We start from the raw sequence: 18,371 nt of genomic DNA, 5'->3' as shown, positions 1-18,371 counted from the left end.
AGGTAATGGTGTCCATAAATGGCCATAATGGGAGTTATTGAGTTAGGGAGACTGTATCCTTGAGTACCAAGGAGACCTCCAGGTTTTTTGTCACCCACTGTTTCATACCCAGTGCACCTCCATACTTCTCTCTCCATAGACTTCACCTGACTATACGCCTGGAACGCCTCTTCAGCGCGTAGAGGTTCAAGGTGAGGTGGAAACCATAGGAACTTGAGCTTGATGTTTTTACCCGGATATTAAGAAATGCATCCTAAATTGAAGCCTATGCTTGACTTGATTTAAATGACACCTGTCGTGAACGCAACAAAAGAAACGGAATGAGTTTCTTGGGCACGTTCACACCAGGCGTCATTCATATCCAGACAAGCATAGGCTTCAAGTTAAGATGCATTTCGTCGGACTAGAGGGGTTAGTCTCCGGATCTATCACCATGCACTTCAGCGCCCTGACACGGAGCTCACCACAGATGACGAGAGACTGTTTCGCCGCACTTCTAGCGCAAGTAACCTTCTATACATGGCTCACTTGATACTCGCCGACACCTATAATATTTCAGTACTCACTACTTCAAGCAGAGCATCTCGCTAGTCAGGAGCACGGTATGGTCTCCCACTCACGTCCACATGAAGAAAAATGGAATTCGAAGCATCGCTGCCCGTTGGTGGACGCGGGAGGACAACTATGTAACTTGCAAATTCATTCAGAAATGGGTTTGACAATCCTTGGCCTGGTGCTGATACGCTCTTTCCAGCAGAGAGCATTTTTGAGCACAGCCGTTCCACACGGCCGCTTCTTCCCTGTCGTTTTTTTTTTTCTTTCATCATACGCGCCCTTTGAAGCGGGGTTTTTTATGCACGAAGACGTAGACACAACGCAAGGGGGCGAGCCAATCACAGGTGTCTCCTCCCTCCGGATGGAGGAAAGGTGTGATCACGTGTTCGCTCGCCTCGCACCCGCCGTTTCCCGCCAGTTCAGACCCGGCAGTAAGATAGAGAGGTCACGTTTGGTTCGTTCTGCCGAAGAACATGCTGCGTTGAAGGAAAGGCAGCGGAAGCGGGTCACTCATCATGCATTTGTCGAGGAATAGGCGGCGTTTCATGAGCCGTGCCGGGAACTCGCTCGAGAAAGGGCTCGCAACATCGTACCTTCCTCGCCATGAGAGAGCGCAAAGCCGAAGTGTTACGACAGCGAAGAGCCACGGATCCTCAGCTTCGCTTGCACCCCTGTTTCTGGTAGAGAAGGGTTGATGATGTGTGGTGTTTTATGGCACAAGGGACAGTTATGGCCAAAGAATGCTATGACAAGTCATAATGTTAACGATGCTTAGTGAATGGCGTGGACAATGAATTCCTCACGGTAGATGTGACATGGCTGTAAAAGGGCCTAAAACCTGTCGTTGTAAATGGCGTGAAATAAATAGGTGCTAAAATAATAACACTGACTAAGTATTGCTGTGGGATATGGCAATGGGGTTTCGTTAAAAGCATGATGCAACAAAACATAAACATGACACTATAGCTTCAAGAATGCCCTTGAGTATGAGGGCTTTCTCGTGCCCTAAATATTCCCTGGCCAAATGATTTTCAGAGTGTCTGTTTCAGCTAAACACTCTAAGGCTAATTTCAGATTAAAAAGCGGTTCATTGCTAAGAAAAAATTTCGGGTGAAGTGTATTTTCGCGATATGCAGAAGTGCATTGCAGGGCATTGAATAAGAACGTGCAGGACTGAGATTTTTGGCGCACTTACTACAAGTTGGAGGATACCCCCCAGTCAAGAGGTAAGAGTGAATGCCGTAAGTGTATCCTTCTTAATCGGCAAAGGAGCATTTCGTTATATCTTGACGTTCTCCCCGATATCCACTATCCTAAGCTGGGTTTGATCAAGTGAAGTTTCTTTGATATATGAGTACTCCATTGTTTCTGCCAGTGTATTTCCAGCTGATGGCGCAAGTATGGTATAAGATCTGTGGGTGGAGGTGGGTATGTTTGTGTCCGTTTCGCTAAAAGCTACTGAGGTAGCTTTCTCGTCAGCAGCTCCATTGCCTTTCCTGCCACTGGAGCCAGGTACCCAGCATAGGATGATCATTTGTTTAGCACTATAAGCTGAGCATAGCAATGCATACAGTTCATTCAAGACAGTGTTTTTATGTTTACGTAGATTTATTAGGGCTCGGACGGATTACACTCAATGAGTCTGTGAACACAATAGCCCTAGTGAGGTTCGTTTGCATGATGTGCTTTACTGCAGAGAGCATTGCATATGTTTCCGCTGTAAAGATACATGTATGTGGGTTCTATGTACCCGATATTTAAAATACTGGTCCTAGAACTGCGCAAGCAACAACAGAAGGAGACTTAGAGGCATCTGTGTAGAATTCAGCGCGAAAATACTTCTCCTGAAGCTCAAGAAAATGTGAACGTATGTGTGCCTCAGGTGCTCGTATTAAATTTTCTGCAAACTAGACGTCACACTCGATAGTCTGCCACTCCCAAGGCGGTGGAAGCCGCGTTGTTGCCATTATGACATTCTCGAAAATTAAGGCCCTTTTCTTCGAAGAACGCTTCCAACCGTATGGACAGAGGATGTCTAGTGCCTGTGCGGTTAGGGAACAGCCTTGGCCGTGGATAGGTCGTGAATAACTGAATAGCATGGATGATGGAAATCTCATTTCACCTTCAGGGCGTAAGAGAGACTTAAATATTGTTACGGAAGGACGAAAGAAGAAAGAGGAAGAAGAAGATCGGATACGCTGGCTGCTCCGTGTTGTTGGTGGTCAGCCATCTTAACTACTCTGACTCATCCTGTAAATATAGTCTTTCTATAGTAGCAACATCGCTGAAACATATTGGTGGAGGTTCTTTTAAAATGTAGAGACCATTCGTTGGATTCAGCGTACAGAATTTGCACGGGGCTAGTCCTGAACGCACCAGTAGCAAGATGGATACCCAAGTGGTCGACGGAATCCAGCATCTTCAAAGCACTAGGTGTGGCATAGTTATACAATATGGCTCCGTTGTCAAGGCGTGACCGTATAAAACTTTTGTACAAGCTCAAGAAGCATCTTCTGTCATTGCTCCAAGATGTGCGGGACAAGAGCTTCTGTAGACTAATTGTCTTCAAGCACTTCATTTTCAAATATTTAAAGTGTGTGATAAAAGTTCGTTTAGAATCTAAAATGAGGCTTAGAAAGTTAATGTTCATGACTCTCAGATAGCCGTTCTCCATTAAGATCACTAAAGTGCTCCGGTATTACACCTGTCTTGTTGGAGAAGAGAATGCACGTACTTTTTGAGGGTTTGGTTCAATAGACAATTTATTTAGGCCAAGCTGCACTTGTCGCTCGCAGATACTAAGATTACATGACTTGTAGCCTATTTGAATATCATCTACATATACTGGATAAACCCTTGTACGTGGTATGAAAGTATGGAGCGAACTAATTTTTGTAAGGAATGGACTGCCGCTCAGCACTTCCCCTGGTGGCACACCAGTCTCTTGAGTAAATAGACGAGACCGGACGTTACCATCCCGAACATGAAGTGTGCGGTTGGACAGATAACTTATAATCACGTTTAGCAAGTTGCCTCGGACGCCCAATGCAGCTAAATTACGAAGGATTTTGCAACGCCAAGTAGTATTATAGGCTTTTTCCATCTCTAAAAATACCGATGTTCCCTGAAGCCGCACCACCAGGGATCTAGCATCTTGCGGCTTTCAAGAATATGGACTAGGCGCCGGTTAGTAATTTTTTCAAAAGGCTTACATAGGCAGCTTGTTGGAGCTATAGCCTTTAGCTGCTGGCCAAAGACGGGTTCTTGCCCTCTTTCAGAATAGGAATTATGATTGCTTGCTTCCAGGCGGACGGGATGTAGTTGGCAGAGAATATGGCGTTAAAGAGAGAGAGAGGAATGTTTTGTGTGCTTCGGGGTGTAGGTGTTCAATCATCTCGTAAACTATTTGATCGCTTCTAGAGGTCGATTTACTACAACAAAGGAGTACAGCCTGAAATTCCTCCATGTTAAAAGGTCGGTTGTAGGATTCATCACTTTTGCCTTTCCGATCCAGAGGCAGTTGCTCGGCTTGTTTCTAGTCCCTCAGCAAGGTATCGCAGTAATGCAATTAGCTAGAAATTTTCTCAAAATGTGCTCCTACAGAATCAGCTTGGTGCTGAAGAGTATTTCGCTGCGTGTTTACTAATGGTAGAGGATGAGTTTGCCGACCTTTAATTTTATTCTCTCTGTTCCAGGCTTTTCTTTCGACAGTATAAGAGTTAATGATAGAAATATATTTTTGCCAGCTTTCCCTTTTAGCACGGCGCGGCGTTCTTCTACCCTCAGACTTTATTTTCTGGAAAATGATCAGATGCTCCGTAGTTGGAGAGTCTCGAAGGTGGTTTGAATCATTTTTTTTTATTTCTACGCGCTTCTTTCCAGTCGTCGTTCCACCATGGAACACGTCGCTTACAGGGCAATCCATTTGTTATGGGGATGCATGTTTCAACTATAAGCGCCTTGAAATATGCCACTGCAGCCTCGATAGAAAGATTACAGATATCATTCCAAGTCAAATGTGTGAACTCCCTGTATTGTGTCCAGTCGGCACAATCGACTTTCCACCGGTAGACATGTGGAGAGCATTCATAAGCTTTGTTAGTTTTAGAACAATGTGGTAATGGTTGCTCCCGTATGGATGCTTAATCACGTTTCACTCCAGATGCGGCAAGAGGGACCTCGAGGCGATGTTCAAATCGATAGATGAGAATGTTTTCTTTGCGACACTGTAGAATGTAGGACATTTCACATTTAGCAAGCTAGCATTTGTAGTGAAGCGGAAGTTTTCGACTAAGCGTCCTCTGTCATCACAACGACAGCCTCCCCAAAGGGTGTTGTGTGCATTTAAATCTCCAACGACAATGTTAGGTTCGGGCAGTTCATAGATAAAGGTGTGAAATTCTGTTTTTGAAAGTTGGTAGTTCGGGTGGATGTATAGAGAGGTAATTGTGATCAGCTTATTAAACAGCACCGCACGTACTGCAACTGCCTCTAGAGGCGTTTTAAGCTGTCATTTCCGGCAAGCAACACTCTTATCTACATTATTGCCACACCGCCTGAAGAGGCAACGGCCTCGTTGAGGTCTTTTCGGAAAATGACATACTGCAAGAGAAAGTTTGTTTGTGAAGGTTTAAGATGTGTTTCTTGGACACACAACACCTTGGGAGCAACATTCAAAACTCAACAGGGCCCTGGTAGTCTCACTGCCCTTATTTCAAGCAGGTACATATCAAACGCCGTGCAACATTAATAAAATATATCCAGAGAGGGAGATAAAGATGGACCGCAACGATGGCAATGGCATCATTGGAATCAGATATATGCTGGCGAGCTGTCCCATGACTATCCCCAACCTCGTTCAAGAATGTACACAGTGGGAAAAAAGGATTCAAAGCCCATTGTTTCAAGACCAACATGGAGATGCCCAGAGGGCCCACGATGTCGCTGAAGGACTTGGCCTGACAGTGCCAACGTGGGAACAGCCCGCCTTGGCTTAAAGAGTCGAGCCTCTGGACCTCATTTCAATAAAGGTCTTCACACACACACACACCTGAGATCATGACTTGCTTTTTTTCATCAATACACAGTTAATTATTTGCGCGTGAAGTTAGTGTTGTTCATTTTCTTTTTGCCTCGTTTGCATACACTGTACTTCGCATAATATTTAAATTTTCACTTCTATGAGCCTTGACAATTTCATTCGCAAAAGTGCCTGCAGATGCTTATGCATTTCATGTCATCTATGTTTTGTTTTGTTAATTTTGCCTACTCCCCTCCCCTTTGTAAAGCTTTGTGCGTTTGAGGGTAAATTAATAAATATAAATAAACAAAATAAATAAAAGAGAATAACTTTCTAGAAGCGATCCGCTTGCACTGATATAGAAAATCGTGGTACATTGTCGCAGCCTAAAGTTTCATGCTTTTTGCGTGTATGTGAAGTGACAATTGTGGCTAGCATCTTACATATTCAAATTTATAACTCACTCCATTTGCATTCCCACTTGCTATAGCGTGTGCAAAGTCCTGAAATCTTCCCTTCGTTGAATTTGCGCGTGGAAACACCTGAAATAAATGCGCAACGATTCACAGTAAGCTCAGCCCTGGCATATGGGTGCACAAATTCAATTAACACGACATGATGACAGAAATTACCGACTTTCGTTCAGTGAAGAGACCTTGGAATTTTCGATATTCTGAACTTTACGACGATCATGAAGAAATTAAGATTGGAAAGCCAAACCTTAGCAAATGTGCGGAATTTGGGCACGTCGAGTAGAGCAAGCGTCAGGTTATTTATGTTTGAGCACCCTCCATTTGAGAATTGTTTGTTCTCCATTATTAAAATACTAGTATTACGAACGGCGGCTACCTCCTGGTCTACGTGACTGGAATACTGCATATAAATAAATATTGAGACAATAACTGGCTTTATTTATTTTCTAATTTTGAGTGCGGCATTATTGTGCATTTTCATATAAAATAACATGTGCTAAATATAATCCTTCTGCTATATTATCTTGCTAACGATCTTGCACAGCGTTCCTTTGTTACTGTCGCACAAGAAACGCACCCTCAATATTCTGAAGAATATACAAGACTTAGGATTATGGTGAAAAGAAACAAATGCTTACATACATATGCGTACTTTTTACAAGAACTCAATCGTATGTGCATGTTTCTAATACTTGGGGCACACATTTAAGTCAGAAAAATTTGGTCAACGTAAGAGTCATGGCCGAAGCTCAAGAAATTGGATTTCACATTATTAGAACGCTGGAAGTATTATGTACGCCAAATGGTTAAATCTCTCCTGTAATAGCATTCAAGATATGGCCTTGTGCGCTTGACTGGCACAACAATTGGGATATTTAAGGTACCCATAACTACATATTCACAGTGCAATAGCATACGTTCTTCATTATTTGAGAAGTGCCATGAGTTTTTGAGTAAACTGTGTGTTTTCTCAAGCACTAAATGGCCCCCAAAACCTAATGAAGCGGTCTAGGGCTGACGGAGACAACTGCATAAACGCTTCTTTACTGACGTGTAGGTGCACGTTAAGCTCCTAATGAGATCGAATTTTATCCTAAGGACTCAATTATGGCGTCCTTCACACCTGTTTTAACGCATCATAAGCTTTACCGCACCATAATCTTAGATGTGATGGATTCGTTCTATTCTGACGGCTGCTACTGTGGCAATTGCATTTGTGGTGTCCACAACGTCAGTATCCCGAGTTCACTTCAGCTCTTCATTTTACCTTACCTATAACGTGGTGATTACAATTAGAATTTGCTGCTATAGCCAGCTACTGCAATCGATGGCGGCTACTGCGAATAAAGCTCATGAGATTTTTGCGAGAGGAACAGCTCGTTCCGTTGCGCTGTATGTTTGAACATTCGAAGTGGGAATGAAAGTCGTGTGTGATATTTTTATAGCGCCAGAGAGCAAAACCCAACATTGCGATATCAGCACTTGTCTACATTTTGTAAATATTTGCTGTGCTTCGTTTTATCAGTTACGTTCGTGGCCTCTGTTTGCATATCTCCCAGAAAAAGTATACTTGCTGAAAATGGTGTTGGCCAGGGTGATAACCAGCAGTAATTCAAACATGCGGTAGGTTTGACGTCTACCCGGCTGAAAAAAGAAAGGGGGTACGGGTGATCAAATAGGCGGCGGGCTGTCATCTTCAGTGACGTTGGCGAACCTGATTAAACTGGTGGTATGACCTTTGTGTGACCCAGAGTGCTAAGCATATATGCACCCTAATAAACGACCACCAGGAAATAGGCAATGTACAAAGCATTGGCACTATCGAATGAAAATAGCGCAGAATGGTTATATGAAAGATTTATAACGCCCTTAGAAATGTGTTATAAAAGTTTATCGCGTTAGGAAGAGCGAGAAAATGAAAGAAAACATACTCGCATATGAAACCTCACGAAGACTATGCACGATAATGCGATTAGCATATAACTAATGTGGCGACACACCCCTTAGGAACTACCAAAACACGTCCCGTGTGAGGTAGTTACTGCAGCCTAGTTCCTCTCAAGGAGCGTGACGCAGGCGCTGTTACAAGACTCGTATGATTTCTCGCTATTTCTCTTATACACGTTGTGCTATTTAGCGGCGCATGGACGAAGTGGGCTCGAAATCGGCACGAAGTCACCTTGCTTTGGTGCGGCCTCCGAGAAGCGTGACGTGGAGGTGTGCGCTAACGTTGTAAAATAGTTGCTATCGGCCCGCAGGTATTCATGGCCCAGCGTTAAAGCATTGCGCTAGTGTGATGGAAGAACCCGTATAGCACGGTTTCAACTCCGCCCAGCTCTGCAAACAGTTTAAAGCATTTCATTTTCATTGAAGAAAGGCGCAGAGGGGTTAGATAGACCTAACGAGGCTGAAGTAGGCTAAGAATGACATTCGTAATAAAATAAAATTAGGCAGATCGACCAGGCCAGCGTCCGGTATTCTACCCTATATACACGCGAGGCAACAAAAAAAAAATTGTGTAGGAAATGAACAAGCGGAAGAACTTGTGCAGTGCCTCCTGGCTAAAGAATGCACCTGACGAGGTACATACAGGGTTACTTGCATAACATATAATACAAGTGGAAATTTCTATACCTTGTTTACAAGGCTACGATAACTGATTACTGAACCAGCGAGCTCTCGCAGCCGATCCGGGCACTGAGCAGAAGGCTGAGGTTTTTGAAGCGCAGAAACACGCGGCTGAAATAGCGTTCCACCTTCGCCACCGTTGCTTTGCGTGGCTAGGTTTATTGCAGGTCCGTAACAGGGACTACTAGGTTACCTGCTACAATTCGACGAATACCCAAGAAAGTGGACGAACGAGAAGAAAGTTAATTTAACGGAGAGGCCCTATCTTTAATAATCACTTCAAAAGAGGCGAATAGACCCCAAGGACAACAAAGGCGAAATCACTTGTACTTACTAATTGAATTAGAGAAATGACAAGTTAATGCAAATGAAAATGGATGAAGAAACCAATTGCCACAGATGGGGAACGATCTCACGTCTTCGCATTACACGTGCGATGCTCTAACCAACCGAGCTACCGCAGTGCCGTTTTCCTATCAGGTTTTTTGAGTGTTTCTGTTTTACTACTAGAACTTGGAAGTTTTAGCCAGCGCCGCCACTCACAAACCTTGGCAGCGGATGTGGAACATCCTTTCTGCCGCTGGCGTCACGAGTACGTGACTTTTTTGGGTGATGTCAACTGCTGAATAAACTCGCACGTGCTACCTGAAGACATCAGTGTTGCCGGATTCGAGAGCCTCGTTATGTAATGAACTAGAAGACAGAAGGTTAACCGAGTGGTCAGTTTTTTTTATTATTCGTATCCTAAGAAGCCGACAAACAAATACACCAACGACAACATAAGGTGAATTACTTGTACTTACTAAATGAATCAAAGAAATGATATATTAATGGCAACGAAAGTAAATGAAGGAACAACTTGCCGCAGGTAGGGAACGATCCCACGTATTCGCATTACACGTGCGATGCTCTAACCAACTGAGCTACCACGGCGCCGTTTTGCCATCAACTTTCTTTGGTATTTATGCTTTGTACTAGAAGTAACCTTGGAAGTGTTAGCCAGCGTCACCACTCACAAACCTCGGCGGCTGATGTGGAACATCCTTTCTGCCGCAGGCGTCACGAGTACGTGATCGTTTCGGTGAAGGCAACTGGCCAGTAAGCCCACACGTGCTACCTGAAGGCATCAATGTTGCTTCGAGGCCCTCGTTATGTAATGAATGAGAAGAAAGACCGTTAACCGAGCGGCCCGATTCCTAATAACAATATAATACGAAGCCAACCAAGACACCAAGGACAACACATGGGAAATTAATTATTCCTACTAATTGAATAGATAAATCATAAATAATTGGCGACGAAAGCAGGTGAAAAACAACTTGCTGCAGGTGGGGAACGATACCGCGTCTTCTCATTACGCGTGCAACGCTCTTACCAATTATAACAAGACCAAACTAGTACCTTTGTTTCAAGTAGTTTCGAATCCATCGAAATTCTCGCCTTCTTAGTTCAACTGTCAAAAGTGCGTCTAGGATGACTTGATGAGAAACGTTGCCGTACGCGCCTTTCATGTCAAGAAAGAGCGCGACTGATAATCGCTTGCAATATTTTTGCTGCTCTACAGGCGACATTAGATCGATGACACTGTCAATCGATAAACGGCATTGTCGAAACCCCGCTGTAGAGTGAGGGTAAGTTTCGTGGTGTTCAAGGTACCATTCGAGACTCAGGAGGATCATATGTTCCATGAGCTTCCTGACGCATCTGGCGAGTGCTATAGGCCGATATGATGCTAATTCCAGTGGTGAATTTCTCGCTGTTCTATTCTGTTCTACTATTCAATCGTGTCCTGGTGAAGATGAACACCTACAGAGTGCCATAGCAGCTTCTAACCCTTCCACAAAGAATTGAGAGTCTATACTTGTATCTCCGGGACCGGGAATGATGCCTAAAACCACGTCAGGGACCAAAACTGTTCCTCAGGCTACTTTCGCACAAAATTCCTCTGCAACAACTATTTCACGGCAGTTTTCATAGAGAGGAAGGGCGTTAAACCTTTGTCGTTACTCGAGACATGAGCAAAGGCCCCGTACAGTAGTACTGCACAGTGGTTTACGGGGGTCCAGTTACTTGCAAAAGCATTTCCACCTTTGATCCGCTAGCCTATCCATTTGGCACTGTATCTTCTTTTTCATGCGTCTAGCTACTCTGAGATCAAGAATTGACTTCGTGTGAAACAACGCGTACGATATTGCATTGTGTCTGCAATTATGTCGTTTAACCTGAGTGCGGTATTTTTCTTGCATGTGTCTTTTACAAGATCTTCAAAGACTGACCACTTGATTTGGGGAGATACAACAGATATTGAGGCTTGCAGTCCATCGATTCTCACATACGTCAAAATGTGATCATTTCCACGGGTTTCAATATGAGCGAACCACTGCACGCTCGAATTCAGGCACCGTGACACCAGTGTCAAGTGAAGACAACTGCTGCACGTTGCTCCTCGCAGAAACCTCAGGCTTCTTTCATTTAGAAGGCATAGGCGGTGGCCCGATGAAAAGGATATGAGTGACCTGCCCCTCAAATTTATGCTGGAGCTTCCCCATATCTGGTGGTGCACGTTGAAGTTTCCTGTTATTATCCGAGGACCGGGATTCGAAGCGATATTATATTTTAGCCTTTGCAATCAAACTTACTTGTGGGGGAAAGGTAGACGCTAATAGTGTAAGACACAACCTCGTTATTTTCACGTTCATACAGACGTATTGGTTTCCGTTATGTGGCGGTTCTAGTTCGGTAAAATACGTAAGGCACTTGCGAATGTTAACGAAAACCTTACTACTCTAAGCACACGTAGTTGAAACGAAACGTTCATATCCCGATAGCGTTATGGTGGCTGTTAAGTTCGGTTCACAGATCACCAGATAGCAAAGTGGTTTTGAAACACGAACTGCCGGAAATTCAAAATGCGTGACCTCAGGTCTCTCGCATTCAATTGGAATATGGAGGTTGGTTGTCGATGAGTCATCGTTCTGTTGTAGAAGTTCTCAAGCACTGGACTTCTGAAGGCTTGCGAGAACCGGTTTCATGGCATGCAGCACTTGCAACGCGCTTCGACCAGTTGGCGTCTGTACCTCGTCGAGAAGAACACGAATAACACTCACAAGAGAGCTGATCATCTCCATTTGGTGATCTTTGTCCGTCAATTTACCAGGAACAAACGAAGTATCTCTTGCCGTAGAAGTCTGATCTCGCTCAATAGGTGCATGTAGCTCCGGGAGTTCAGGCCAAGCGTCAGCTGCCGTGCTGTCCGATGTTCCTTTGTCCTTAAAAGTGACGGTGTTTTGCCTTGGCGAGAGAGGGACTAGCGATGTACGTGGCTCGCGTTGTACAGAGGCTTTGGAGGTTCTTGATCGGCGTCGGTGACGTGACCGTCGTCTCTTAACAGATGAGGCTGCTTCAGGGTGAGACGAGTCATCTCTGAACATATTTTTCAATATTCCCATTGCCTCTCGAATCAAGGGACGACACTTCTTTGAGGATACATCTTGAGGGCCACTGCAGTTTGTGCATTACAGCACACTGGCCTCACACGTATTCGTGGTGCGGGGCCCAGTACATCGAGAACACATGGTATTGTTTTTGCACACACTACTCACATGACCTAACTTCGTGCACTTTCAGTACTGCAGCGGTTCTGATATAAAAGAGCGAACTGCGTGTCGGAAGTGGCCCACCTTTACAAGTGATAGGGGGAATTCGTCCTTAAATATGATCTTTAAGCACCATGTCGTGCTGAGACGAAACACGTTTTTTATGACGGTGTTTCCTGGAGCTAGCTTGATCAAGATCGGAGTCGGCAATGTTCTTGTCAACATCGTAAATTACGCCAGTACTGACGTCTTTGACCAGCGGAATATAAGGGCAGACTTTTATGCCGTCAAGTTGCAGGACTTTGCGAAAGGAATCCAACGCAGCCGCGTGCTTAATGTCAATTGCTAGGACATGCCTACGGGCGTTCACTCTGATTTCTTTGAGTCATTCGAAACCAGCGCCTCTAGATGTGAAGACAGGGCTTGCCTGTTGAGTCGTCTCAATTTGTCAGTGGTGAGAACTGGCGCGAAAAGGATGGCGAGTACCTCGGTATTTCGCGGAGATTTCACGGCGGACGCACTCGAATTCGATAGTTTGCTGAGAAACGTTCTCTTTGCTTTAAGTCTCCGCAACAGCTCGAAGGTGTCGTCACAAGATTCTTCACCCCTCACGTAGTAGTGCAATGGTGTCGTCGCTGTCAGTGTCACTCTCGCTCTCGTTGCGCTTCCTGGAAGTAGCAACGGCGGCCACTGCCGGGTCCGGCGTACACGCGTGAGACTCCACCTCCATCGCAACTAAGAAGGAAACAGAAATCAACTGGCAAAGTCTAAAAAATTAACAAAAGCAGCAGAGCTGGAAGACTCGGCATTCTGCCCGAAACCCCGCGGCGCCTCAGAATACCCTGTGCAGCTTAGTGACACTAAGGTATGAGGCAAAGTTGTAAACCTTATTTATTTAAAAGTAATTTCCTTTATTTCTTGCTCATTTCGATGCCTGATTCATCGGAGATTCAGTAAAGTGTATAATCCCGCGTTCTTTCTATGAAAAAAGAAATGCAGCGACAGATGTAATTCCAGCTGGTGCCTGTGAAACCAAATGTGAAAGTTCCAGTTCATGTCCAAGCCAAAAGCACGCTAATAACCTAACATACTTTTATTTAGGGTTAATCTCAAGTGTAAAGCAGCAAAAAAAAAACGGTTTAGGTAGCATTGTCTGCAAACTCTCACGATGCGGACGCCCTTCATGCAAAACATGTTTATACGATGCAGACATTTGCTCGTCCGAAGGAACACTGGTTTTCTTTCCCGGTTGTGCATATGCGCCGTAGCTTTGCCATTTAAACTAGTATCTGCAGCAAATGCCAATTGCAAAGGAGAAGGAAATAAAAGTTTTCGTGGAATCCTAACACAAATGCCACAGTGCGTGACGGACACTGCGACGGAAGCCCTTCAAAAAGTCCATACAGATTTGGTAAAGTGGATGATAGTTGCAGTATTCTGAAAACAAGGTCTCTACCCTGCAAGTAAACAATACTTGATATCGCCATTGTGTCAAATGAGTTCTTTCTACATAAGATTAGACAAAGTTCAATCAGACACGTGTGGGCCTTCTGACTTTCAAGTTTCCTCTACAAGACGCTCTGTATCATCTGCGCAAAGGCAAGGCAGGCGTACAAGATAGTCTAGATGAAGTTAAAACAGAACCTAATCTAAAAATAACTTATCTTAGTGATATCCAGACGCTCAATGTGAATGTCTTACTTTTTTCCAATCGTGGGGTTTTGCGAGTCAAAACCAAAGATATAATAACGAGGCATGGCCTAGTGGGCGACTCCAGAGTAGTTTTGACAATTCGGCTTTCTTTAACGTGTGTGCAATGCAGGGTACATCGGCGTTCTTGCATTTGGCCCGCATCTGAACGCCACTGTTGTGGCAGCGATGTGATCCTGCGACTTCGCACTCAGCAGAGATACTCCAAAGCCACTACGCCATCATGGTAGGCCAAAGCGAATGGCTGCCGTCACGGTACCGAAGCTGCAGAACAAGCTACAAAGAGAAAGACCAACTGCCACATGGCCGAAATCAGCCAACAACAAGCGTTAGCAGGCGACGAGTTGTGAATAGAGGATATTTTAAGACTTATGGATGTTTCTTGCGAGTGCTGCATGCGTTCTAAATGTGTTTCTTCATTTATACCGAGCCCAGTTCCTTGACTACATTGATATTACAACAAGAACAACTTTGTTTTTGAATAAAGACTATCGCAAGGCAGTTTTCACCTCATTCCAGGCACATTGCGGTAGATAGGTGACTTCCGGCCCCGCATTGTTAGGCGCGTCTTGAACAATAATCTTCAAAGCACATTTGCCCAACTATGCGACTGAACTGCAACATCCTAGCATAACAGACCGGCGCTATAATCATTAGACCACAGTCACTTGTCTTACTGCATTTGGCCACATTGGCACGCAAAAATCTAGCATGCCAACGCCAAATTACCCTTTGGCACGACTTGCTCATATGTCACGTAGCTTACAGCTCGAGGGAGAGCAGCAGATTCAACGAAACGTTAAGATAACAGGCAGTCTTACCATTCCATCTTGCGTGCGTCACCCTGCCTGACAACATATTGCTTGTAAACGCAAGGGCAGGGCACTTTCTCGAATTCTCTCGCCATGGCCAGCTAACCCTTTGAGGTGCTGTCTCAGAATGCACCACCTTTGGGATCGGCCCACATTACCCAGTGTTTCCCTCACCGTACGCAGCCCTAAGCGGACGCTGTGCGAGATTCTCCTTCACTGTGGGCACTCACTGGCAACCCTAGTCTGCCACCCAGCGCCGCGACAGATCCTCGACGAGAGCGTCTAAAGATGCTCCACAGAACCTCACACCTAGAAATCGCAATTGTCCCCCCCCCCCCCCCCCCCCTATGGACATCTGAACCAGCAGAAGCAGCTGAGCACAATGCCGCGAGACAGCACTACCCACTAGGAAAACTGGGGGGAGTACCGGGAGCATGAATATTTGAACGCTGTACCTCTCGTTTGCGAGCGTGCCACTGTGCCACTAACTAGATCACACACACACACGCACACGCACACACACACACACACACACGCGCGCGCGCGCGCACTATTGCTCTCCTCATGGGAGTATCTCAAACCATCTTGCAGTGACTTACAGAAACTGAAACTTTGCTGGATAATAAGGTAACTGCAATTTTCGCATGGCACTGAATTCACAAGTGCATATGAAATGCTTAACTTTACAATATGAATCCTGGCCCACCTATTTCTCCCCAGGCGGCTAGGCGATGAAGTACATCAAATAAAAGCGTACCAAACGTTTTGATACCAGTCTATTCTATACGAGGCATGCTTTGTAATTCGCCCACAACGTAATTTGCCCTATAAGCAATAATAATTTATTTTATAGTAAGAAAAACCGCCAGGGGGCTGAGGAGCACAGTTGTACCTCACATGGGCTCCTGCTTTTCTCGCTATTTTGTGTGGAACATTGCTTGTGAACTCGGCGAATTTGGTAACCTCGGATTCTTGAAGTTGCAAGGCATCGTTTGACACCAGCCACGACGCAGTGAGTAGACCTTTACTCGAATAACCGAACCTTGAACATTCTGTGACCGTGCGCTCCAAGATAGCCCTAACGCCGGGGCACCCGTGGCACGAGCGGGAGAGCAGCGGCTCGCGCCTGCATGCCCGCGGTGCACGCGCACGGCACTCTCGCAGTAGGAGTGAATCACGCAGAACCAGCATCTGAGGCAAAGCGCGCCCGCTTTTCTGGAAACACAGATAGCGAACGCTTTACAAAAGCCGACAACGGCGCGAATGGAGGTGACCGGGGCTAACTCCGGTACCATACCACAGTGGACATACGACGCGAATAGCAGCAAAACGACGGGTAAAGCCCACATCGAGTGGCTACAAGTTGGTCGTAAAGGCAGATCAGCAAAAGAAGACAATAAATCCACTGAGGAAAGAGCCACGGAAGTCCTGAAACCAGACCCCAAACATCAAGCACAACCACTGGCGCAACGTCAACGCATACTGAAGATGCGTCCCTTCCCTACTGACGACTTCAATATCGTCTTCCGCCCTCAAGCAGGTCTTCACCTCTCGAGGCACACACTCATCGCAGTGACACATGCCATCGGAAGATCCAGTGGTTTGTCCCAGCAAGACTTTCACGATAATGTCCGAGTACAAGTGCAGAAACTAGAGAATGTGATCATCGCGAGCACGGCAAGTACCGAACGAGCTTTCAAACTGCAGCATATCAACATCATACAACTCGGCGGAACCGTCTATCAAGTAAATCCCCACATTCGACACCCAGACGATGTGTGCTGCGGAGTGATATACGGCCTCGAACCGGGTGCAAGTCCCGCGGAGATTGTTGCCGGCCTTCGAGTGGACTCAAGATACACGGTTCTCGGCGCGCGCATGCTAGGATCTTCAACAGCCGCGGTTATCAACTTCGACGGACAGCACGTCCCTTATTACGTAACGTACCAGAGCGGTGACTACATGCAAGCCCTACCGAAAATCCGTCCAATACTGCAGAACCTGCGGCGCCATCGGACACCGACAGGATATCTGTCCTCAGCCGAGAGCCAACTTCTGCTACTCATGCGGGCGCGATGGGGTCACGGAAGAGCACGATTGTCACCCGAAGCGCAAAATTTGCGGCGGAGACCATGAAACGGCAGGCAAGGAATGCAAGAAGAAACTCCGTAACAACCCGCCTCCCTACCAAGTACTTGACAACGCTCGTGCCCGAGAGAATCACTGGAGCTCGAGCACCGAAGACTTCCCCGTGCTGGTTACCGCCTCAGACAGCTCACGGGGGCCCTCGCCTCAACAAAGACCTGGCCGGAGACGCTCTCGCTCTATCCTAAGATCGAGCTCTACATCCCGCTCTCGGTCACGGTCTCGCTCCGTTAGGCGAATCACTTACACCGCCGCGGCGAACGGAAGCAGCGCCTCGAATTCCTCACGCAAACCGAGCAGTTCGGGCGAGACAGCAACGATACGGACTCTCGAACATAAAGTACAGGATCTACAGAGGACGATACAACAACAACCGGTAACCGAGTGCAACATGTCAGACCTCGAGGAAAGAGTAGCGAAGAGAGTAGAAGAAAGCATACTAAAACATGTAGAAACCAGAATAATGAAGCCGGTAGACGAACGGCTGCAAGCACATGAAGCGAAGATTCTCGACCTTGTTGAACGACGCCTTCAAGTCTTCGAGGAAGCCCTCACTACAAAACTTCTCGCATCAGCAGACAGAACCACACAGACAGTGATAAATAAGATCATGGAAAAGGTAGAGCCACTAACCCGTACGGTCACCACACTCGACGCCAAACTGGACGGCTTCATGGCACAACAACACAACTTCATGACCTATGCTTACAAGAATTTCGTGACCCATGAACATCTGGCGGAGCAGTTAGGAACCAAACGCAAAGGACGAAGGACAGTACGAGGGGAATCCGCGGAGGATTCTAGCTCGACAACGCCAAACCACCTACTCCAGGTGGAGGACAACCACCAACATGGCGGCTCCCAAACGTAGACATACCGAGCCACTTCCCACCCTCCGCATTTGGCACTGGAATTGCAGATCCTATAGACCCCGCTCGGTCAACCTGCAAGAATATATCAAAGCAAACAATCCAGACATAACTGCGCTACAGGAAACCAACACCAAGAAAATAAAGCTCCCCGGCTACAACACTATGACACACACTGCCCGCACCGCAATTCTTGTCAAGAAGACACTAACCGCACAGCCTCACGAAATTCAAGACACTGAAATCGAACACACCATAGTGGAGGTGTTGCCGACTCGCAAGAATCAACAGAGCCTATACCTGGCCAATCTCTACAGCCCGCCGCGGGAGCAGCTACTCCACTACGACCACTTCGCCCGGGACCTTCGCAAGAACGCACACGGCAACTGGCTTGTTGTGGTTGGGGACTTTAACGCCCCACACGCGGCCTGGGGCTACCCCAATACCACCATGAAAGGGGCACGGGTTCACGACACCGCGCAGCAGCACGGTTTTATTTTATGGAATGACCTGCTCCAACCCACCCGAGTGGGCAACAGCGTGTCGAGGGACACCAATCCTGA

At 46.1% G+C, this 18,371-nt stretch overlaps 1 long non-coding RNA gene and 1 other non-coding gene across 2 annotated transcripts in view; both read right to left on the bottom strand.

The window, feature by feature from the left end:
• LOC126534277 (uncharacterized) overlaps positions 1-18,371 on the bottom strand; it is a 33,237-nt gene that overhangs the window by 10,786 nt on the left and 4,080 nt on the right. The window contains exons 2-3 of the long non-coding RNA XR_011895437.1: positions 7,623-7,692; positions 6,040-6,117 (exon numbers count right to left, since the gene is read on the bottom strand). This is a non-coding gene — a long non-coding RNA (uncharacterized lncRNA). The remainder of the gene's footprint in view (positions 1-6,039; positions 6,118-7,622; positions 7,693-18,371) is intronic.
• TRNAT-UGU (transfer RNA threonine (anticodon UGU)) lies at positions 9,537-9,609 on the bottom strand. Its single transcript has one exon. It is a non-coding gene; the product is annotated as a tRNA-Thr (tRNA).

This window comes from Dermacentor andersoni, chromosome 7, assembly GCF_023375885.2.
Source record: "Dermacentor andersoni chromosome 7, qqDerAnde1_hic_scaffold, whole genome shotgun sequence".
In the NCBI taxonomy this organism is placed as follows: domain Eukaryota; kingdom Metazoa; phylum Arthropoda; class Arachnida; order Ixodida; family Ixodidae; genus Dermacentor; species Dermacentor andersoni.
Note: the sequence above shows the minus strand (reverse complement) of the source record. Positions and strands in the feature narration are given on the sequence as shown.